The following is a 22,956-nucleotide window of genomic DNA, read 5'->3' as shown; positions in this document are numbered from 1 at the left end:
CACATGGATGGAGGATGTGATCAGTACTAGAGTATGATATGGGGGGAATGAGTTCTTCTTTTAGTCCTTTACTATAATTATAGAAGACTTTACATTGTATAGAGAATATTTTCATCTTATTTTTCCCTATTCTTATAATACTTGTTATGACAATATATAGGCACATGTCTTGTTGACTTAAAGCAATAAATTTTCAAAATTAAAATGAGTTTGCTGGTCATATGACATTATAGTACCATAGGACAGGATTTTAATATTTGTGGCAATTTCTCTGAAATTTGCTAGCTATATGACTGGACAAATCACAAAATCTCTGGGCCTCAGTTTCCTTATCTGTAAAATGAAGGGATTTGAACATGTGACCTCTATGTTCCCTTTCACCTCTAAATCTATGACCTGTAATCTAAGTGGAACAGTATTAACTATCATCTGTTTCTGGTATTATAGTCACTACTTGAAAAGAACTGGACACTTCATGAGTCATAATACTTCTCTGTAGTGGCAGAATGAGAAATAAGAAAGACTTCAGGATTCTATCCACATCAATAAAGAAGTATTCATTAACTACATATTTATCAGGAATTGTGATAGGGTTAGGTATACAAGTACAAAAGAAACCCAGCCCTACCCTAAAGGACCTGATAGTCTAGTGGAAGGATTACAACATGTTCATAGATAAGTAAATACATCAAAGATTAAAAAGAAAGAAAGGAAATGTGATTCACAGATATATTACTTCTATGGGGAAAAAAGGCAATTGAGAGGACATCAATAACTACCAACCCACATGCCTACTTTTTCATCTGAATGAAAATCTTTATAAAAACAAACTACATTTGTATCCAGGTGACTTTTGATGGGAATATGAGAAAATAACAGACTTCCAGAAATACTGTCCTGCAGTAGAAAACATCTTCTTAATCATACATTTTATTGGAAAAAAAGTGAATGCAAGATGCCAATGAGTTTATAGCTTGTTAAGTATTTTTGGAAAACATTTGGCCAAGTGTGATGTTTCATGTCTATAATTTTTGCCAGTGGGGAAGCTGAAAGTGGTGTATTACTTGACCTAGTAGTTCTGAGCTGTAGTCAGTCTATAAGTATTTTTACATGCCTACTATGTGTCAGGAGCAGTGGTAAACTCAGCATACAAAGAAAGTCAAAAGACAATCCCTGCACAAGAGGAGTTCACAGTCATTGTGGGAGACAACAATCAAACAATTATGTATGAACGTATTATATTGAGGATGAATGGGAAATAATCATAGGGAAGTTACTAGAATTACAAGGGGCTGAAAAATGCTTCTTATAAGATTTTTTTTTAGTGGAGACTTGAAGGAAGCCAGGAAAGCCAGGAAGCAGAGATGGGGAGGGAGAGAATTCTAGACATGAGAGACAGCCAGAGAAAATAATGAGCTCAGAAATGAAGACAAGATAAAAGGAAGAGCAAGGAGACCAATGTCACTGAATTGAAAAGTATGTGGGTATAAGATGATAAAAAGTTGGAAAATTGTGTGGGGCTGACGATAAATAGGGGATTTTGTATTTTATTCCTTGAAATAATAGGGAATCACTGGAATTTATCGAGCTTGAGAGTACAAAAGATGCTACAGTATGGCTAAATCTGATTACATGTCTGCACTAAGTCTGACACCAACCTGTTGAATTGGCCATGAAGGGGAGGAAGGCTGAATGAGGAAAAAGGAACTGACTCCAGTTAAGGGAGGAAAAAAAGGTCAAAGCTTCTGCATTTTTCTGTGTTGAATCTAGCCTGTGAAAAGGTCTTGTACTTCCAGTTATGGAAGACCCAGTCTCAAACATTAAACATAAATTTAAATTAAAAAAAAAACTTAGGAGAGTGTAAACTTCCATCTCATCAAATTTCCACCAAAGTATTCCTCCCACATATATATTAAAATGGATTCCTTTATAACTATGGTAATAGATATCACTTTGTTTAAAATTATTACTATCAAAAAGCTATAAATCAAGAATTTGTATACTCACAAAAGGGTTTTACTATTCTGGGAATGAAGAGAATTTGGAGCTCAAAGTTTAAAAAAAAAGAATGTTAAAAGTTGTTTTTACATGTAACAGGGGATAAAGAAAATACTAAATAAATTTTTAAAAGAAGTACACACAAATGTATACACAGAATTATAAAATTATATCTAATATTTTATAGTTTGTGAAGTTCTTATATGGTCTTTTAAAACAATTAACCTTACTTATCTAATATATTTCCATGAGTGAAGCAGGCAGGTAGTATTATTTTATTTTTCATCATAGTTGATAAAATTGAGTCTCCAGGAGGGTTAGTGACTGGCACAAGATCATACCCCTTATGAATGACAGAGAAAGGCCTTGAACCTAAATCCAACACTTCTATGTTAAACTAAGCATCATTAGAACAAGAGATACACTTGATAACCTTTCTCTCACATACAGCTAGCTCCCCTTGTCAAGTATTCTTTTCCTAAGGCACATTGTATTTATTTTCTATTTCAAAGAAGAATATCAGCTTCTCTGATGAAATACTCTTCTTTAATTATCTCCAAAGTGGAAAAAAAATATCAAAGAAAATGCTGTTAATGATAAAACACCTACCATCTGCCCATTGAGCGTTTGAAAGTTTCCTAGGGGTGGGGGAAATTTTCATAGAACAGATTTATATGTTTTCGATATAGTCTAAATTTCAGTTTATTTTGTTCAAAAAGAAATACACAGCTCAATGTCAATTTCTACTTAGGTCATTGCTTTAATGAAAAAGAAAAAGAAATCCTGACATCTTTCATTCCAAAGAGATTTTAGCTACTGACTAAATGACTTTATTTTAATGTCCCATAGGGCAAATCAAATGGAAATAGTTTGAATCAAAAAGATCCCAATTGAGTTTTATTTTAAATGCTTTATAGATGAGACAATTTGCAAAAATATGTTTCTTGTTAAACCAATTTCCCTTGAAAATGCATGTATTCTAGTTCTCATCCATGTATATAGTAGTATAAATGCATATATAAGCACATGTGTACACATATATGCATATATATACATACACATACACATACATGCATATATATGTATGTGCATATGTATATATGTGATATATCCTAGTGTAAAGGGGAGAGAATGATTCTGAAAATGTGAAAGATAGCTTGACTCATGGCAGATAACTCAGTTGAATGAAGAGTATTTTGCCTAGATTCCTAGAACTTAAGCCTGAGTCTCATCTCAGTTACCTTCTTTTCTGTATGATTTTGGGCAAATTATTCAATTTTTCTTTGACTCATTTTCCTTCACATGTAAACTATGATAATTCTAGCAGCCTTATCTGCCTCATTAGATTAAGATAGAATCAATAATATTCCATTTTTGTGTTTTTTTCTAAAAATCCCATATCAATACAAATAGAATAGATGCACTTAGCTTCCAAAGTGTTTTTTCTAATTCATACATCTGTGCCATCCTCTCCCTCAGCATCCCCCTCAATAAATTTCAGTGGTATCTCATTAGCTCTGTTATCAAATATAAGTCCTGTCCTTTCCATTCTTTTTACAATTTACATCGAGCAATTTACTGGCCTTGATCACTGACTTCCTTGCTGTTTCTCACACAGGACATTGCACCACTTTGTTTCTTGCCTTCACATATGCTATCCTCATGCCTGGAATATTTGCTTTCTTCACATCCACCATTAGTTTGTATGGCTTTCTTAAAGTCTCATCTCAAGTTCTGCCTTCTGCAGGAGGCTGTTCCTCTCCTTCCTAAATACTAGTTCTTTTCCCTCTACATTGCATTATGTTTATGTATTGTCTCCCCCATTAGAATATAAGTTCCTTGTAGGCAGGGACTTTTTTTTTCTTCAGTGCTTAGCATAGTGCCTGTTACATAGTAAACACTTAATAATTACTTATTGATTGATACATAATATCACTTAGTAATTACTTATTGATTGATTTTTTTTGAGGACAGCAAGCTAAGAGAGTGAGGTTGCTAAATGGCACAGGGAAAAGAAAAAAACAAAAAAAGAGAAAAGAAGCAAATCAAACATATATATATATGCGTATATATTAATTCATATTAATTATGAAGCTTATGATATAGTAAAAAAAAAATTGCCATAAATACTGGAAACAAAGCAAAGCAACATAGACATCAAGGAATCAAAAGTTTTCATCTTGAGCCAAAGTATACTTGTCAATATTCATTCCAGTTTTGAGGTAAATTTTTTTGAGAGTAGCGATATTTTTATTTTAGTTTGTATGCATGTATGTTTTATTTTAATTGTATTTTTTATTTTGTTTACTTTGTTTTTTACTTTGGAATCATTGCCTACTTTCCTGGCAACAGTGGATCATATCACATCATCTTTTGGGAACAGTACTACTGTTTTTAATTGTATTACTTTTAAAACATAAAGATGAAACCATTTTTTCCTAATGGGATCCATCCTTTAGATGACTTGACTTTTGACTTGGATTATAAATCATATAAATTCAGGAATAGAAAGGACCTTCGATATAATCAGTCCCAAACTCAAAATTCCTAATCTGACAGATAAGGAAACAAAGGCTCATGGAAGCTGGGACTAGAGCACAGAATGCTGATATACCCAGACAGTTAATTCCAGAGTCAAAATTAGAACCCTCACTTTCCAGGGGCTAATTCAAAGTATTTTGCACTAAATAACAGTGCCACTTAAACAGAATATGTACTTTTTTGGCTAACTTCAGAAATTCTGGCTGAATGACTGTTATATATTGTTTATCCAGATATGTGGAGAGCTGAAACACATATTTTATCTGACGACTAATCAGCTTAGAGTTATAGTAGTCATCAATTGTCACTTGGACTAGTCTCACAAACATGGAAAACATACATATTTAGTAGCAAACAAGAGCAATTGACTTTGGTAATTTAAATATACCTTTTTCATATACTTGTAAATTATTAATATTTATCTCACAGATACTAGAAATACTGAATCAGTAATTTATACTTTTCAACCTTCCTCCTCATATTCTTGGAAAACCTTAATTGAAGGAATTATTTCAAGAATTTGATGATCAAAAATAAGTATTAATGAGATCCATGGATAGCATGCCAAATTCCTTGGTTAATTGATATGTAGGTTCTATTTAGTGTGTTATAAGTAAAATGGTACAATCATTTTAAAAGCCTTTGTACTTTAACCATCTCTTTATTTTCCTAAGGAAAATAAATACGCTGCTCAAGTTCCTCATTTTCAGTCTCTGACTTTTCAATACAGAAAACTAATTGCATGCCAGCAATTTAAAACTGTGTATGTCTTATTTTCTCAGCTCTCTGTAAGTGAACTCTTCACACCAGTGACAGGTCCACAACAGAAAGAACCTTGGTTGTTCACTTGTTTGGAGTCTAAGAATAATAATTCATTTAACTAGTAAAAGCAGTATCATGTTATGCATCTTGTTTCCAATAATCACGTGTTCTGGACAGTTGCTATTATTCATTTCAAAATGCCATGGCAATACCCAGGTTCGTTGCTTTTGTTAGCTATGAAGAGACTCATTATTTTGGTTATTGTTTTCTTTTATTCAACTGCTTACCTGAGTGAAAGTGGATCCTCTATAACTTTACAAATATCAGTCTTATGTTGTATTATAATGGACAATACTTATTACTTCTTAGATTATTATTCACTTATAAAGAGCTTTTTTTTTAATCCTTACAGACCATAGCTAAAGAGGAGTCAAAAGCTGAACAATCTTTAACTCAGTATGATTCAGTTTAATTAAATAATCACTTACTAAATGTCTACTATTATGCTAGGCACTGAGGGATACACTATACATACCCAATAGACTACTAAGGGCTTGTCATAGTGGCCCCAAACACTCTGTGCCAAGCATTTGATAGGTAAAGAAACTGTTAAAACTCAGTTTTCCACAATGTAGATTGAGCCAATCCCTGGGAGGCAGAGCCAATATGACAGAGTAGAGAAGCACTCAACCTAGCTCTCCCAAATTTTCTTTTGAACAACTCTAAAATAACACCTTAAAATGAATTATAAAGGGGAAGAACCAACAAAGTTTCAGTGAAACAGTTTTCCAGCCCAAAACAACATAGGAGGTTGGCAAGGAAGTTCTTTCTAGTTAGAATGGTGGTCAAGCCTGGAGCACAGCACAAACAGAAGAGTGCACGCCATACCTCAGTACAAGCAGCAGGGCATGGAGGTGGCTGCATGGGTAGCAGTTTCAGGAGTTCTCAGCCAGCTGATGGGGGCAGGGTGAAGCAGGGTTGGACAAATGATTGGAAGGAGATTTCAGAGGACCCTATCCTGAACCTGGATTTAAGATTGTGTTGTACAGCCCATATTTAGTACTAGGTTGCAGTACCAATTTCAAAAGGAATGATAACATTTGTAGCCACAGTGGAGCAAGGGTGTTTGTCACAGTTCCAAGGCAGAGAGGAGTGCTTGTGGTCCATTATAAGGAAATAGGGGCCTTGGTAACAATTCCAGCATAGAGGGGAGCAATAGCAATTGAGAGTACAGGAAAGCAGAGGTACTGGTTAGAATCCCTGGACCAGGAAAAGTGCTAGCACTGGTGGCTAGACTGGAACAAGATATCTTGCTGGAAAAAGCACTGGCTATGAAAGCAGGGACCACACTTCTTCTTAGATAATAACACCTCGGAAGCACCAAAAATCTACAGACCTCTAAATCTAGTTCTGAAAACAACAGCACAAAATGCCTGAAGCTTGAGACAGTCCACCACAGGAGCAGAGCACAACTTTAAAGTAAAGTAAAAAAATCATGAAATAGGCTGGAATGAGCAAAAAACAATCAAGAACTTAATCATGTTGTTGCTGTTCAGTTGTTTTCAGTCAAATCCAAATCTCTGTTACCACATTTGGGGTTTTCTTGGCAGAGATACTGGAGTGGTTTGCCGTTTCCTTCTTCAGATCATTTTACAAATGAGAAAACTGAGGCAAATAGAGTTAAATGACTTGCCTAGGTTGGAGGTAAATATACAATTAGTAATATAACTGCAAAGGTAACTAGGATGAACTCACACATAAAATGGAGGTACACAGAGAGCAATAAGCACTGGCGCAGCATCTATTATACTTCACCTGAAGTTAAAAAAAAAAAAAACAGGGATAGCAATAATGAACTCAGACAAAGCAAAAGAAAAAATAGACCTATTTAAAAGAGGTAAACAGGGAAACTACATTTTGCTAAAAGGCATCATAGAAATGAAGTAATATCATCTAAACATATGTGCTTCAAAAGGCATAGCATTTAAATTCTTAAAAGAAAAGTTAGTTAAATGAATTGCAGGAGGAAATAGATAGCAAAACTATATTAGTGGGGAACCTCAACTTTCCCCTCTCAGAACTAGAATCATCTAACCATAAAAGAAACAAGAAAGAAGATAAGGAGATGAATACAATTTTTGAAAAGTTAGATATCATAGAACTCTGGAGAAAATTGAATAGGAATAGAAAGGAGTATACCTTTTTCTATGCTGTACATTGCACCTTCACAAAAATTGACCATGTGTTAGGGAATAAAACCTTATAGTTAATGCAGAAAAGCAGAAATATTAAATGCATTAGAAGACCAAAGACCACGGAAATGAAAATTAAAAATTAAATGTAAATTGAAAAGTTTTTGCACAAAGACAATGCAACCTAGATTAGAAGGGAAGCAGAAAGCTGGGAAACAATTTTTATAACCAGTGTCTCTGATAAACGACTCATTTCTAAAAATATATAGAGAGAACTGAGTCAAATTTATAAAAATACAAGTCATTCCCCAATTGATAAATGGTCAAAGGATATGAACAAGTAGTTTTCAGATGAAGAAATTAAAGCTATCTATAGACATATGAAAAAATGCTCTAAATCATTATTGATTAGAGATATGCAAATCAAAACAACTCTGAGGTACCACATTATACCTATCAGATTGGCTAACCTAAAAGAACAGAAAAATGATAAATGTTGGAGAAGATGTGGAAAAATTGGAACACTAATGCATTGTTGGTGGAGTTGGAGAGCAATTTGGAACTATGCCCAAAGAGCTATAAAACTGTGCATACCGTTTGACCCAGCAATACCACTTCTAGGTCTCTATCCCCAAAAGATCATAAAAATGGGAAAAGGACCCACATATACAAAAATATTTGTAGGAGCTCTATTTGTGGTGGCAAAAAAAAATAGAAATTAAGGGGATGCCCATCAATTGAGGAATGGCTGAACAAGTTGTGGTATACAAATGTAATGAAATACTATAGTGCTGTAAGAAATGATGAGCAGTGGACCCCATGGGAAACTGAGAAGATTTACATGAGCTGATGCTGAGTAAAGTGAGCAGAACCAGAAGAATGTTGTACATAGTAACAACAACATTGTGCAATGACTAACTCTGATAGACTTACCTCTTCTCATCAATTCAAGGATGTAAAGTAACTCCAAAACACTCATGATGGAAAAATACTATGCACATCCAGAAAAAGGACTATGGAGTCTGAATGCAGATCAGAGCATACTATTTGCTCTCTTTTTGTTTTGTTTTGTTTTATTTCTTCTTTCTTGTGGTTCCTCCCATGGGTTCTAATTCTTCTTTACAATATGACTAATGTGAAAATATGCTTAATATGAATGTATATGTAGACCGTATATTAGATTTCATACCATCTTAGGGAGGTAGGAGGAGAGGAAATGGGAGAAAATTTAGAACCCAAAATCTTATAGAAGTGAATGTTGAAAACTAAAAATTAATTAATTAATTAAAAATAATTGGAAACTAATAATAATCCTAAATAATATGTGAATCAAAGAAATAATCGATAATTTCCTTAAAGAGAATCACAATGAGAAAACATGCTAAAATTAATGAGATGCGGCCAAAGCAGTACTTAAATGGAAAATTCATATTGCTAAATGCTTACATAAATAAAAAATAGGGAAGGAGCAAATCAACCAATTGTGTATGAAGATTAAAAAAAACTAGAAAAAGAACAAATTAAAAATCATCCATTAAATACCAAATTGGAAATCTTAAAAATCAAAGGAAATATTAATAAAACGGAAAGTAAGAAAACTATTGAACTAATAATTAAGAGAAAGAGCTAGTTTTATGGGGTGATAAATCATCGGTTAATTTGATTTTTTTTAAAAAGAAAGAAAACCAAATTACCAGTATCAAAAATTAAAAGAATGAATTAACCACCAAAAACCATGAAATTAAAGTATTTATTACGAGTTATTTCCCCTACTATATGCCCCAAAATCTGACAATTTAAGTGAAATGAATAAATATCTACAAAAATGTAAACTATCCAGATTAACAGAAGAGGAAATAGAATACTTAATAACCCTTCTTAGAAAAAGAAATTGAACAATCCATCAATTAGCTCTCTCAGAAAAAAAATCTCCAAAACCAGATGTAGTAACAGTGAACTCTACTTTTAAAGAATAATAAATTACAATACTTTATAAATTACTTTTAAAAATAGGCAAAAGATCTCTATCAAATTCCTTTTATGACACAAATGTGGTGCTGATACCTAAGACAAAAAAGAATAAAAACAGAAAAAGAAAACTATAGACCAATTTCTCTAATGAATATTGATGCAAAATTTTTTAAATAAAATATTACCAAGGAGATAACAGAAATATATCAGCAACATCATACACTATGATGAGATGGGAATTATACCAAGAAGGCAGCACTGGCTCAATATTGGGAAAACTATAAGCATAACTGATCATATCAATAACAAAACAAATAAAAAGCATATGATTATCTCAAAGATGCAGGTAAAGCTTTTGACAAAACACAATAGACATTCTTATTAAAAACACTGGACAAGATAGGTATAAATTGAGTTTTCCTTAAAATGATAAGTAGTATTTATCTAAAAGCACCAGTAAGACTTATCTGTAACGGGGATAAGCTAGAAGCTTTTCCAATAGGATTAAGGGTGAGCAAGGATGCCCATTATCACCATTATCATTCAATATTCTTCTAGAAATGATAGCTGTAGCAATAAGACAAGAAAAAGAAATTGTAGGAGTCAGAATAGACAACAACAAAACAACTATCACTCATCATAGATGATATGATGGTATACTTAGAGAATCCTAGAGAATCAACTAAAACATTAGTTGAAATATCTAACACCTTCAGCAAAGTTGTGTGATATAAAATAATACACACTCCCACACATATACTTCCAAAAAAGCCTAGCAGAGAGAGAAAATATGTTTAAAATAACTGCAAACAATATAAAATATTTGGGAGTCTACCTGCCAAGATAAACCCTGGAACTATACGAACACAATCAGAAAATAGTTTTTATATAAATAAAGTCAGATCAAAACAGTTTGATAAATAGTAATTACTTATGTGTAGGCCCTCAATATAATTACAATGACAAATCCAACTAAATTAATATACTCATTCAGTGTCATACTAATGAAATTATCAAAAAATTTTATAGAGCTAGAAAAATTAACAAAATTCATCTGTAAGAACAAGAGGTCCAGAATATCAAAGGAATTGATGGAAAAACAAAACATGTGAAAGAAGGTGCCTTAGCAGTATTAGATATCAAACTGAAATAATCATCAAAACAATTTGCTGGCTAAGAAATAGAGTGCTGTATCATTGAAGTAGATTAGGTAAACAATACGCAGGAGTAAATTACCATAGTAATCCAAAGTTTGACAAATGCAAAAATTCAAGATTTTGGGGCAAGAAATTAGTATTTGACAAAAATTCCTAGGGAAACTGAAAAGCAATTTGGCAGAAATCAAATATGGACCAACATTTCATGGCATATAGTGAGATAAGGTTAAAATGGATACATGATTTAGACATTGATGGTCATATCATAAGCAAATTAGGGGAGCATGAAATAGCTTATCTTTCAGATTTATGGGTAAGAGAAGACTTAATAAGTGAGGAATAGAATGCATTGTGAGATGTAAAATGGATAATTTAATTGTTGTTGTTCAGTCACTTTCAGTCATGTCTGACTTTTTGTGACCCATTTGGAGTTTTCTTGACATATATATTGGAATAGTTTGCCATTAACTTCTTTAGTTCATTTTACAAATGAGGAACTCTGGCAAACAGGGTTAGGTGACTCATCCAGGTTCACCCAGCTAGTAAGTTTCTGAGGGTAAATTTGAACTCAGGAAGAACCAGATCCAGTACTCTGTCCACTGTGCTCCTTAGCTGCCTTATATCAAATTAAAGAGATTTATTTTTAAATAAAACAAATAAAGTTAAAATTTGAAAGAAAACAAGAAGCTGAGGTGAAAAATTATGGCAAGTTTCTCTGACAAAGGGGTCCTTTCTCAAACATATAGAGAACTGAGTTAAATTTATGAAAATACAAGTCATTTGCCAATTGAGAAAATTGTCAAAGGATATGAACAGGCAGTTTTCAAAAGAAGTTAAAGCTATTCATAGTAATGTGAATAAAAAATGCTCTAAATCACTGTTGATTAGAAAAATACAAATTAAAAGAGTTCTGAGGTCCCACCTGGCATCTATCAGATTGGTTAAGATGATAGAAATGGAAAATGATAATGTTGGAAGGGATGTGGAAAACTAATGAATTAATGGTGGAGTTGTTAGCTGATCCAATCATTTTGGGGAGCAATTTGAAACTCAAATGACTCTCAAGGAGCTGATACACAAGATAAGTAAGGAAGCAGTAAGAGAACACCTAATCTTAAATGAATTCACCTGGCCCAGTATATACACCCTCAGGGGTTGAAATGGCTGGGAGGTTTGAGTGATGTGTCTCTATTAGTGACATTTGAAAGATCATGAAAAACAAGAGAGGGACCATAAAAATTGAAAAGGGCAAATGTCCCAATTTTAGAAGAAGATGAAGAACAAGAGCAAGAACAAAAACAAGAAGAGGAAGAAGGACAAGGAAGAGAAGAAAAAAGAGGAAAAGTACAAAACGAACAACAAGGGAAAGAAGAAACTGATAATGTCGATGATGATGTTGTTGTTGTTGATGATGATGATGATGATGATGATGATGATGATAGAGTCTAAAAACTGTATATGAGGAAGCTGGACTTCCATTATTGGGAAAATTCTGGAATTAGTCATTTAAAAAAAAAAAGAATATTTGGAAAGATTACCAGTGATTGAAAAGAACAAGCATTGCATAATCAAGAACATCATACCTTACCCTGAGACTAAGTACCCAAGACTATGACCCAGATCCAAGTATAGGCAGTTCAACAGAGTCCTGCTGCTGGTGCCAGCATAGGGATCCTTATAATCTCTTTCTAATCAGTTGTTTGATCCCCTTCATGCCTGTGGGTTGAAAGGTCCACAAATCACCAGTGCTGCCACTGATTCAGTTGCCCTCAAGCCTGCTCCTGGTTTTCTGGGGCCCAGTCTGTCTTGGTATGGCCTGCACTGGACTGCGCTAGCCTGGTGCAACAAATCTTTAGGCTACCTAATTTGTCTTAGGCTGGAAATTTTTTCATTGTCTTTTTGTGGCTTCTGGTGTTGTAGAATTTGTTTTGAGTCATTATTTAAAGATATTTAGAGGAGTTTGAGGGAGAGCTCAAGTGAGTCTCTGCCTTTTGTCTGCCATTTTGGCTCCAGCTCCCAAGTCTAGGAGATATTGAAGGAAAAATAAAAAGTCAATAGGTCAGATTGTCTGGAAAGTGGGAAAGATAAAATGAAATAATGTTCAAAAAAATCCAGGAAAGTAGCCTAACAACATATTGTGAAGGATTTTGACAAATAATAGACTATATATGCACCTAAACTTATTTAGCAGGGGCATTAGATGGTTATAAGATCATAACTCTATATCTGTAAAAGACTTCATTGGTCATTAGTCTTTGACCTAGGCATATGAAGGGTGGGGGAGAGAGAAAAGGGGTGAGAATAGAGTAGATGATCAGTTACAAGGTATTACAGTAACTCCATCAATGATGAGGACTTGAATTCAGCATAATGCCTATGTTACTAAAGAGTACTGAACTTGGAGTCAGGAAAACATAGCTTAAAACTTTGCCATAAACAATTTCCAACTATGTGACCCTGGGATGAGTCACTTGAATTCTCAATTTGTCAAATGGGAATATGGATAGCACTGCCTCAAGGGATTCTGTAAAGATCAAAGGAGATGATACACACACACACACACACACACACACACGTGTGTGTGTGTGTATGTGTATGTGTAGATATATATATATATATATATATATATATATATATATATATATATATATATATATATATATATCTTTATAAAAGTAAGCTGTAATTATTGTAACCATTATTATATCCTTCTCCTAGCTATAGATTTTGCTTTTTTTAAGATATCATTCAATAGTACTAAAGGGCTTCTGTTGGCCAAAATGATTGTTTGATAACCTTATGCAAAATGCAATAAAATTAATATTTAATCAAATGAAGTCAACACCCCCTACCTCTTTTAACAGAACCCAGGGAAAATGCTGCTCTTGAGGCTAATGAGATCACTTATGATTGATGCTATTTCTGAATAAACTTGCTAGACTTGTTCACTTTTCCTGTTCCTTTGAGATTAATTACACATGAGTACTTCAGTGTGAAGGAGTAATTCTGTATAAAGCTAATTAACAGATAAAATTGTGAAACAAGAACTATATTTTAATTGCTTTTGTTTTAGCTTATTGTTATTTGCAAGAAGATGAAAAAGAGATGGATATCAATATATTTCTCTGAAGCTAGATCGATAGACATTTTCCAAACTCCGTCCTTAAAATCCTATTGTCAGTTATTTCCTATCATATTCATATTAGGCTCTACTATAAACTTTTATAGTTATTTATTAATCAGTGTTTTAATAAAGACAATTCAAATGAGGCTAAGTACTGGAGACTAATTTGGCTATTTTTTCCCAAGGATATTCATCTACACATCTACTCACCAATGAATACTGCCAGCTTAAGTAGGTACTCCATCATTGTCATATGAACTACAAGCCACAAAAAGTTCCTGGCATTTTCAAAGCCAGAGATCTTACTTTGTAAAAGAAAACTATCAATCTGACTGTCACAAGAAGGTGTATTATTATTATTAGCAAAAATACAGAGCTGCCATTAAATGGGGAAACAATATTTTTTTAGGTTACTATGTTACTCTGGCCTTTAAGTTGCATTTAATACTATTAAAATGAACACTTTGTTTTATTTTATCTTTCTATTTTATTTTTCGGCCTTTTTGTGTGAGTTAATCTATTCAAGGATTTCTTGGTGTAGACACTTTCTAAAATGATGCATGCAGATTGATAATTCATCTGCTAGAAACACCTAGTGGCACAGCAGAAAGAATGTTGGGTCTGGGATCAGGAAGATGAGTTCAAATCTGACCTCAAACACTTATTAGTTTTGTGGCCCTGGGCAAGTTAAAATTCTCTGAGACTCAGTTTCCTCATCTGTAAAAAATGGGGATAATAATAGCACCTACATTACAGGGTTGTTTCGAGGATTAAATGAGATAATATCTATTTTAAAAATTGCTTAGTGTAGTATCTGGAGAAAAGTAGGTACTATGTAAATACTCATTCACTTCCCATGTGTTACTTATAGTTTTAGAAAACTGCCTGGAGAACTAAGAAATTAAGTGACTTGGTCAAGGTCATACAACCAATATTTGTCAGAAGAATAACATAAACTTCTAGGTCTTTTTGATTCTGTGCCATGATAAAAAAATCTTTTAATTTATTTAATTAATAATTTAATTTATAGTTTTAATTAATGATAATTTTATTTGATTTATTAGCATAGCATAGTAGGAGTAACCAGAAATATTAGCACTTTGCAAGCATTAATGAAGTCCATGACAGATAATACAGAGACATTATTGCAATTTTTCAAAAGGGCATGGTAGAAAGACAAAGTAATTACCTCTTGGTCACACATTAAATCAATGTCAAAGAATAAGAAACATTCACTGACCATTGCAGGCTCTAACACCATTCTTTCTCTTTATCATTAAAAAGTGATGATAGTATAAATATTTATTAGTATATAATTAGGACATGGGAGATCAATCTGCAGGTTTGGTAATTAATTAAAACTCTAATAGTAGTTAAATAATAATTAGGGTTTTAAGATGGATTCTACCTCAAATTGTGAAGAAATCTTAGAAAATTAATTAGTTTTAAGAGAACTGGAAAATAATAATACCAAATTAACTTATTAGTCAAATAGATATTTGAATTTTAATACAATATTAGCAATATACATGTTTTTGGTTTTTAATTATTCTTAAATACAGTATGGCAGATGTGATTATATGAGATCAGAATTACATGGGATCCTGTTGGTTATTCTGTCATATTCCAAAAGTTGCTTATTAAGAACATATTTTTGAAATTATGGTGAATCTCTTAGATTTTTGTGACTGATTCTTGAAAGTATCTTAGTTGCTAGGAAGGGTGGCACATGCCTGTTACAGTGTAATCCCTGTTACTAAGGAGACTGAACGTCATTGGATGACTTCATCTCTGGAGTTCTGAGCTGCAGTAGGAATAAAGCCAATTGGACAACCACACTGAGTCCAGTAGCAGTATGGTTTTCTCACTACCACTACAAGGCCAGGAGGCCTTGGGCAAATTAGCATAGGTTAGAAATTGAACTATATCTATTCTAGCTTTATGTCTCTATCTTCCCCAAACACTATCTATTTAGTAAAGATAGAGATATATAGTGGACATATACATCTACTATATGCCATGATCTTTTGAAAAATATGAATAATCTCTCTGTGTACATATTTACATGTGTAAATACACACATACACATAATTTCAGAAAGATCTCATTAAGAAGTAATCTTCAGAATGTGATAGAATCACCAAAATGAATCAACATTCTTGAATTTCACCTCTGTGATTTCATATAATCACATATCATAATATATTTCACTGTGATTAAAAAAAAGCTTTCAGCTATATAGCTCTATTTACCTTCCAAAAAGAGGATTTTTTGCCAATGTTATACTTAAAAATCAAACCTCTGTCTAATGAATAAGTAATTTTAATTAATTATGTTAAAGTTGGTTAATTACTTTCTGTTAAGTATAACTAAATAAATTTAATTTAATTAGTTAAATTTAATTAATGTTTTATTAACTGTACTTATGCACAGACCTATTTGTGAATTTATTCTATTCATATAATTTGCATACAATACAAATATTATACGTATACGTGTGTTATTGATGACATAATATGGCAGCTAAGATGTGTATATGATGTGTATATATATATATATATGTATGTATATGTGTTTGCATATGTTTTATTCACATACTTTAGCTGCCATATCATATCATTATGACATCCCATTGAACTCTCACACAGATTTGAAATTTTTTCTATATTAGAAGAGTGGCATTATGGGCTTTATAGCTTCTAGTCCATGAAAACCCAGCACTCTACATTTAGGTGGTATTCTTTATGGGTGAGATTGAAAGTTTATATAAAGTATGATTCCAGCTCTCAATAGAGCTTACAATCTATTTAGAGGATATGTTGCATACATAAGTAAATTCAATACAAAGCATAAAAGTGCTAAAAGAGTGGCAAAGAAAGGTTAAGTTAAGAAGTGTATCTAAAACTAGAAGGGGCTTTAGTGATCAAGTTAAACAATCTCACTTGAGGGGCTGAATACATTCATGATGAGATTCAAGATTAGGTGACACAGGTTCACACAGAGTCATAAATAGCAATATGTTCACCTGGGGGGGAGAAGGTTCATGTTGGGTAATGCCTGGGTAGAATGAAACACATTGTTGGTATTCCTGGATATTTTTTCTTGATGGGAATAAGTACACCCCCAAAAAAGGAATTGGCATTGGGCAGGGAGGAAGGGATTCTAGTGGAAGAGGAGATCCAATAGACATAAGACACTACCCAGGTCAGGGCAGAGACAAAAGATACTAAGCAGAAGGGGCTCTTAGCACTCTGTACATTTTCCTCTGGGACAAAGCCCTTCTTAGTTGTAGCCTCTGGTCACTTAAGCATTTAATAATATTTAAACTGAGGTCCCCAGAGTCTGAATCTAATGATCAACCTGTTATATCACACTAGGCTATGTCCTCTCTTCTCTTACATCTTGTTACCTGACCTGGCATTGAAATCCTTACACTAAATGTTTCAACCACTTTCTTACCAGTAGGTGGTAGTAATTTCTTTTCATTTGTGGCTTGAAGAAGCAACGTTAATGGGGAAAAGGGTCCACAAATAGGTGTCCGTGTAAGCCAAATATAATCTTTACCTGCCTAATTTCTTTTCCTAGTGTTACTCTATACACAAACAAATAGATCCTGTGAGCAGAGGAATATTTGTCCTTCAGGGTTAGGTAAGTTTATAGCTTATTGAGAATTTTTTTGAAGATAGTAGAAAAAATGGCTGTTGATTGACAGTTTCAGTTTTCCCCTGAGTGAGAGTGGCTTTGATAACCCTGGCCACATTCTTTGATATTTTAATATACAATTTGATAAAGTCTACTAGCAGACTCTCTTTATATTTTGTTAAATGTAAATTACAGCTTCCCCCCCCATCTGACAGTAAAGGACAGTAAAACATGATTAATTGCCTATTTGTGACATCAATTAGCAAACATTTTCCTTGCCCAAATGTAAATCTCAGCACATGACCTTGAAATACTCATACCCACATAAAAGAGCCACTCTTAGTCAATTTAAGTTTTCCTGAAAACATCAAAAGCGTGTTTGGTATTTTTCCCCCAGTGAACAATAAAACACTTAATATTTTGTCATGAGAATTGAATGCCAAAAGTGGTGTCCTTTACATTGCTCATTTTTTTAAAGCCCCATAAGAAATAAAGTATCGAATGACAGTAAGAGAGATTGCTCACCACAACTTAAAATACACAATGCTACTTTCTGACGAAAAGGAACAACTCACAACTTCCCAGTTTCCCTGGGAAATGTGTGTGATTGAGTAGTACACATTTCAGCAATACTCACATTTGTTGACTTAATGGCAGCATGGGGAGGTGTAGTGGGGGCTAGCCTGCCACAGGGAAAGAATATCAAATTTGGAGTGAGATAGCTGCTCCATTCTGGGATTCTGCTCATCTTGGCAATGTAATATCAGAAAAATCATTCACAGTAGGCCTCCATTTTCTCTTCTATGAAATTTGAATAATATCACTTATAATACCATTCCTGTCGTGCTTTTGAGAAGATAAAAATAGATAAAGTATATGAAACATTTCATAATTGTAAGGCATTGCACAAATTTAAGGGATCATTTTTTTCCCTGCCTAAACACAAAAGTATGATCTTTGCTGGCAAACTACCATGATGCAGTTAAATTTGAAACATCTTTTCTTTCTTTCCTTTTTTTTCTGTGCTTTTCTCCCATTTTTCGTGGGTTGTTCCTCATACCTGGACTGTTGTCCTTCTTTACCTCTGCCTCACAGTATTCCTAGTTTCTCTCAAATCTTATGCTCTGCAAGCAGCCTTTTTTTTGGTCCCAACACCCCACACTCCCTGCTAATGCCTTCTGAGATTACTGACATCTACTCCATAAATATTTTGTTTGTACCTATACCCTTAGCATTTGGTAAGTGTTGTATTTCTTAATTCAATAATCATGAAAGCTGAAATCATTCTGATGAATGATAACAAAAATGATTATAAAATGGATAATGGAAAATCACCTTTAACTAAAGAAAAATGTAATTTCAAAGTAGTGTTTTTCATCCTAAAAGGAGAATATAACATGAAAAAAACCCTAAAGAGTAGAAAAGGGAAGGAAGAAATAACCACTGGGTTCAGTGATAAGATGAAAATAACTGGACCAGAAAGTTTGGTCATCCTGATGCTACACAGTTATGGACGTTTCCTCCCTAATTTATACAAGGAAATGAGAGTAAATGGGATAACATGTATGAAACAAAGTGAAGGAGAGAGGAAGGAATCATTTATTTGAAAAGAAATTTGAAAACTATGAAGCTCTGAATAAATGCACATGAAACAGAATATTCTTCAACAAAAAGGGACTCAACACAAGTTGAGGATCCCTCCACCCACCATGTTAAAATATAACCCCTTTAAGAGGCATGGGGATCATGTCAAATGACTGCTGAATGAAATAACTGAGGCAAAAAAAAAAAACTTTTTTGCAGGGATGAATTGGTGGCATATAGTATGTTGTATTTGAAAGTGATCTGAACTTTAAATCAAATGATGTGGATTTGATTTCCAGCTGTCGTCTACTAATTGTCATATCTCCTATGGTAAGCCTAAGTTTCCTCACACAAAGAATGACTAGATCAGACATTGCCAAACTTTTATTTGGCCTACCACCCCCTTTTCTTAAAAAAAAATTACCCAGTATTCCCCTGGAAATCTATTTTATTAAACCCTTTAATGTTTTTTTTATTGCATCATTTCAAAAAAATATATAAAATGTTTTTTTAAATGACACACTAAAATTTTATAATATATTATAAATTTGTGTTTTTTTCTTGAATTGAAATTTTGATTACACAGTATTGTATCATGTAATTGTATAGTATCACATGTAAAGAAGTCATTACATGAACATATTCCTGCCAATGCATGCTAGACTTCCCCACAATGCATGACACTCTCACCTGCCAACACTTGCTTCTTAAGACCTGTTGGCAGACTTGATCACTGATTGGTTATAATTTGCATTTTGTGTGTTTATTTGGAAAATAATGTAATCAATTACAACTTTAATTCTGTTACACAACAGATGAAACATGTATGAATGGGTTTTTTTCAAAAATTTCTTATATTCTTTTCTTTCTTTATACTTCCACCACTCCCTTGTTTTAATTCAATGTCCCCCAATTGCACCTGAGGCTACTACCACCTCCCTGGATCATTCTAGCACCCCCAGGGTTGTTATTGCCCACTTTCAGAACCTATGAATGATTGCTAAGTTCACTTCCAGTTCTAAACCTATGATCTTAAACTTGTTCTGCTTGATCCTGGCAAATGTATTTAGCATTAGTGGGATGAATTTAGATACAACCAAAAGTTCAATGAACTGTTCAAGACATGACTTCCTTCCTCTAAATAAGTGACTGAATGACTCCTTGTTATATAGCTGTAAAAGGAATGCTTAGTCAGCTACAGACTAGACTAGATGACATCTGAGTTCTCTTCTGTCACTGAGATACTGTGATAATCTGCAGATGTTACATTTTTTGTTGTTTTGTTCAGTTTCTAAAAGAGCAGTTGGCATATATTAGGTTCATAAAACTTTGTACAATTAAATTGGACTCTCTTCACTGATTTATTTGCCCTTACTCAGGTGAAATCTGAGAATTTCTTTCCTGTCACTCCCCAGGTAGCCATAAGCTCCCCTTACAAGTATTTAGTCTCATAAGGTTTAAAATCAGTCAACTAATCAAGTATGTCCTAAACAACTATTAGTTGCTTGACAACATGAAACATTGAATAGTTTTATTCACACAGTAATACTATAGAAAAGACTCACATCTGAATTCCACTTGAGTCTATTCAGCCATCTCCCCACTCAGAGATCTGTACAGTTCTCATGACTAATAGTATGGAAGTGGATGTGCTCCTGTCAAGAAAGAAAGAAAGAAGAAAGAAGAAAGAAAAAAGAAAGGAAGAAAGAAAGAGAGAGAGAGAGAGAGAGAGAGAGAGAGAGAGAGAGAGAGAGAAACAAACAAACAAAGAGGAAGGGAGGGAGGAAGGAAGGAAGGAAGGAAGGAAGGAAGGAAGGAAGGAAGGAAGGAAGGAAGGAAGGAAGGAAGGAAGGAAGAAACTGTCATGTCAAAAACTAAACATCATCTTTCCTCTCAAACCCTCCCCTCTTTTTAATTTGGCCATTGGTATAGACTGCACCAATATCCTCCCAGGCACCCAAGCTCACATTATAGGTGTCATTCCTGACTCCTTACCTTCTCTCACATCAATGTCCAATCTGTTTTTAGGATCTGTAGTGTTTCCTTTGTAACTTCTCTGGCATGTATTCCTCTCCTCTAACACTATAACCATCATGGTGAAGTCCCTCACCACCTCTTTGGCCGAACAGCCTCCTAGTGGGTTTTGCTGCTACAAGTCTCTCCCTACTCCAGGCCATCTTCTAATCTGTTGCCAAAAGGATCTTCTTAAGGCTCAGATCACCTTTTCTACTCAATAAACTCTAGTGGCTCCCTATAACCTCCAGGACAAAATAGAAAATATTTTGTCATCCAAAGCCATTTATTACTTAATCTTCCTCCCCACACACATTTTTTCTACTCTCCTTAAACCTTATTCTTTTTCACATATCTCAATGGCACTGACCTTCTTGCTGTTTCTCGAACAAAGCACTCCATTTCAGACTCTGGGCATTTTTATTTCCTGTCTCTTTGTTTAAAATGCTCTCCCTCCTCATCTCTATCTCCTGGTTTTTCTGGCTTCCTTCAAGTCCCAACCAATATTTCACTTTCTACAGAAAGGCTTTTACGCTTCCCCTTAATTCTAATGCCTCTTGTCTTTTCTATAGTTCCTACTCATGCTATGTATAGCTTGTTTTACATACTTTTTTACATGCGGTCTAACCCATTAGATCATGCACTCCTTGAGAGAAGAGACTGTTTTTGCCTTTCTTTGTTCACAGACACTTAACATATTTTCTGGCATATGTTGTTGTTCAGTTGTTTTGGTCATATCTGGCTCTCGGTGACCCCATTTGGAGTTTTCTTGGCAAAGACACTAAAATAGTTTGCCATTTTCTTCTCCAGCTCATTTTATAGATGAGGAATTGAGGAAAATAGGGTTAAGTGACTTATGCTAGTAAGTGTCTGAAGCCAGATTTGAATTCAGGAAGATGAGTCTTCCTGACTTGAGGCCCAGCACTATATTCATTGTGTGACCTAGCTGTCTTTTTCTGGCAGATAGTAGGGACATAATAAATGTTTATTGACTGGCAATCCAGAATAATCCTCTCTGGCTTTCTTCCACATCATCCCACTTCTCCATGACTACTTTCTTCTATTCCTGGCAACAATCATCATAGATTTTTTTTTTTGGTCACTGTTATCATTTTCAGCTCTTCTTTTCTACTTGGTTCTGTTTCCTTTCTGTCTTGGAAGACTCTTCCAACTCTTGAGCTGCTGAACCAAAATTACACAATTATACAAGAATGCTACGTGGCTTCACCTCCTTAACCTTCTAAGGCCCCCATTATTTAAAAGTTTTAGTCTTCCACACTTGGATCCTATTACCACAAAAAAGAGTTTCTTCAGGTAGCTGTGGGAATTTTCTGATTGCCCTGTTCTATTTCCCACTGCTGGCCAAATTAATATTAATCCAGCTCTTCCTTGAGCTGTTATCTGGCTGGTGTAAACTTCCCTCAGCCAGCACATCTCATATACTCTTCTAGGGTTTTGAAAGACACTCAGGCTCCATCACACACAATATTAATTGGCAGAACAAGCATCTGAGCTGAAGTTTTGGGCTAAGTCTCTATTTACTATGCCATGCTGCCCCTCTCTTTCACCCTAATATGAATCTGGGAGCCAAGAATGAAGACTGGGTATTAGAGTGTATGCAAGCAGTCCATATACACTAAGATATCTCTCTCTGTCTCTGACTCTTTCTGTCTCTCTGGCTCCTCCCTCCCTCCCTCTCCATCTCTGTCTGTCTCTTGCCTATCACACATACACACACACCCCTTAACACAGAATCAATCATACATACATGTACTGAAGTGAAAAAGCAGCCAAGGTAGTAGAAACCTAGGGATAGTGGAAGCTAACAAGAAATCTGATCTAATAAATTATCTCTTTTCTACCCTTCCTCTTTTCTGGGGGTAAGAATTCACTGAGTATCCAATCAATTTTATACTCTATGTCCTAAGAATAGTAAAAATTCTCATTTTTATGCATCTAAATTTGTGGGTTT

General features: G+C 34.1%; 1 long non-coding RNA gene across 1 annotated transcript in view; it reads left to right on the top strand.

The window, feature by feature from the left end:
* The first annotated feature begins 15,544 nt into the window (after positions 1 to 15,544).
* Positions 15,545 to 22,956, top strand: part of LOC110206737 (uncharacterized) — a 30,689-nt gene continuing 23,277 nt past the window's right edge. The window contains exon 1 of the long non-coding RNA XR_002324006.1: positions 15,545 to 15,654. This is a non-coding gene — a long non-coding RNA (uncharacterized LOC110206737). The remainder of the gene's footprint in view (positions 15,655 to 22,956) is intronic.

Source organism: Phascolarctos cinereus, unplaced genomic scaffold (assembly GCF_003287225.1).
Source record: "Phascolarctos cinereus isolate Bilbo 61053 unplaced genomic scaffold, phaCin_HiC Scaffold_5;HRSCAF=322, whole genome shotgun sequence".
Lineage (NCBI taxonomy): Eukaryota > Metazoa > Chordata > Mammalia > Diprotodontia > Phascolarctidae > Phascolarctos > Phascolarctos cinereus.
The sequence above is the reverse complement of the archived record's forward strand: the minus strand, read 5'-3'. Positions and strand labels throughout refer to the sequence as shown.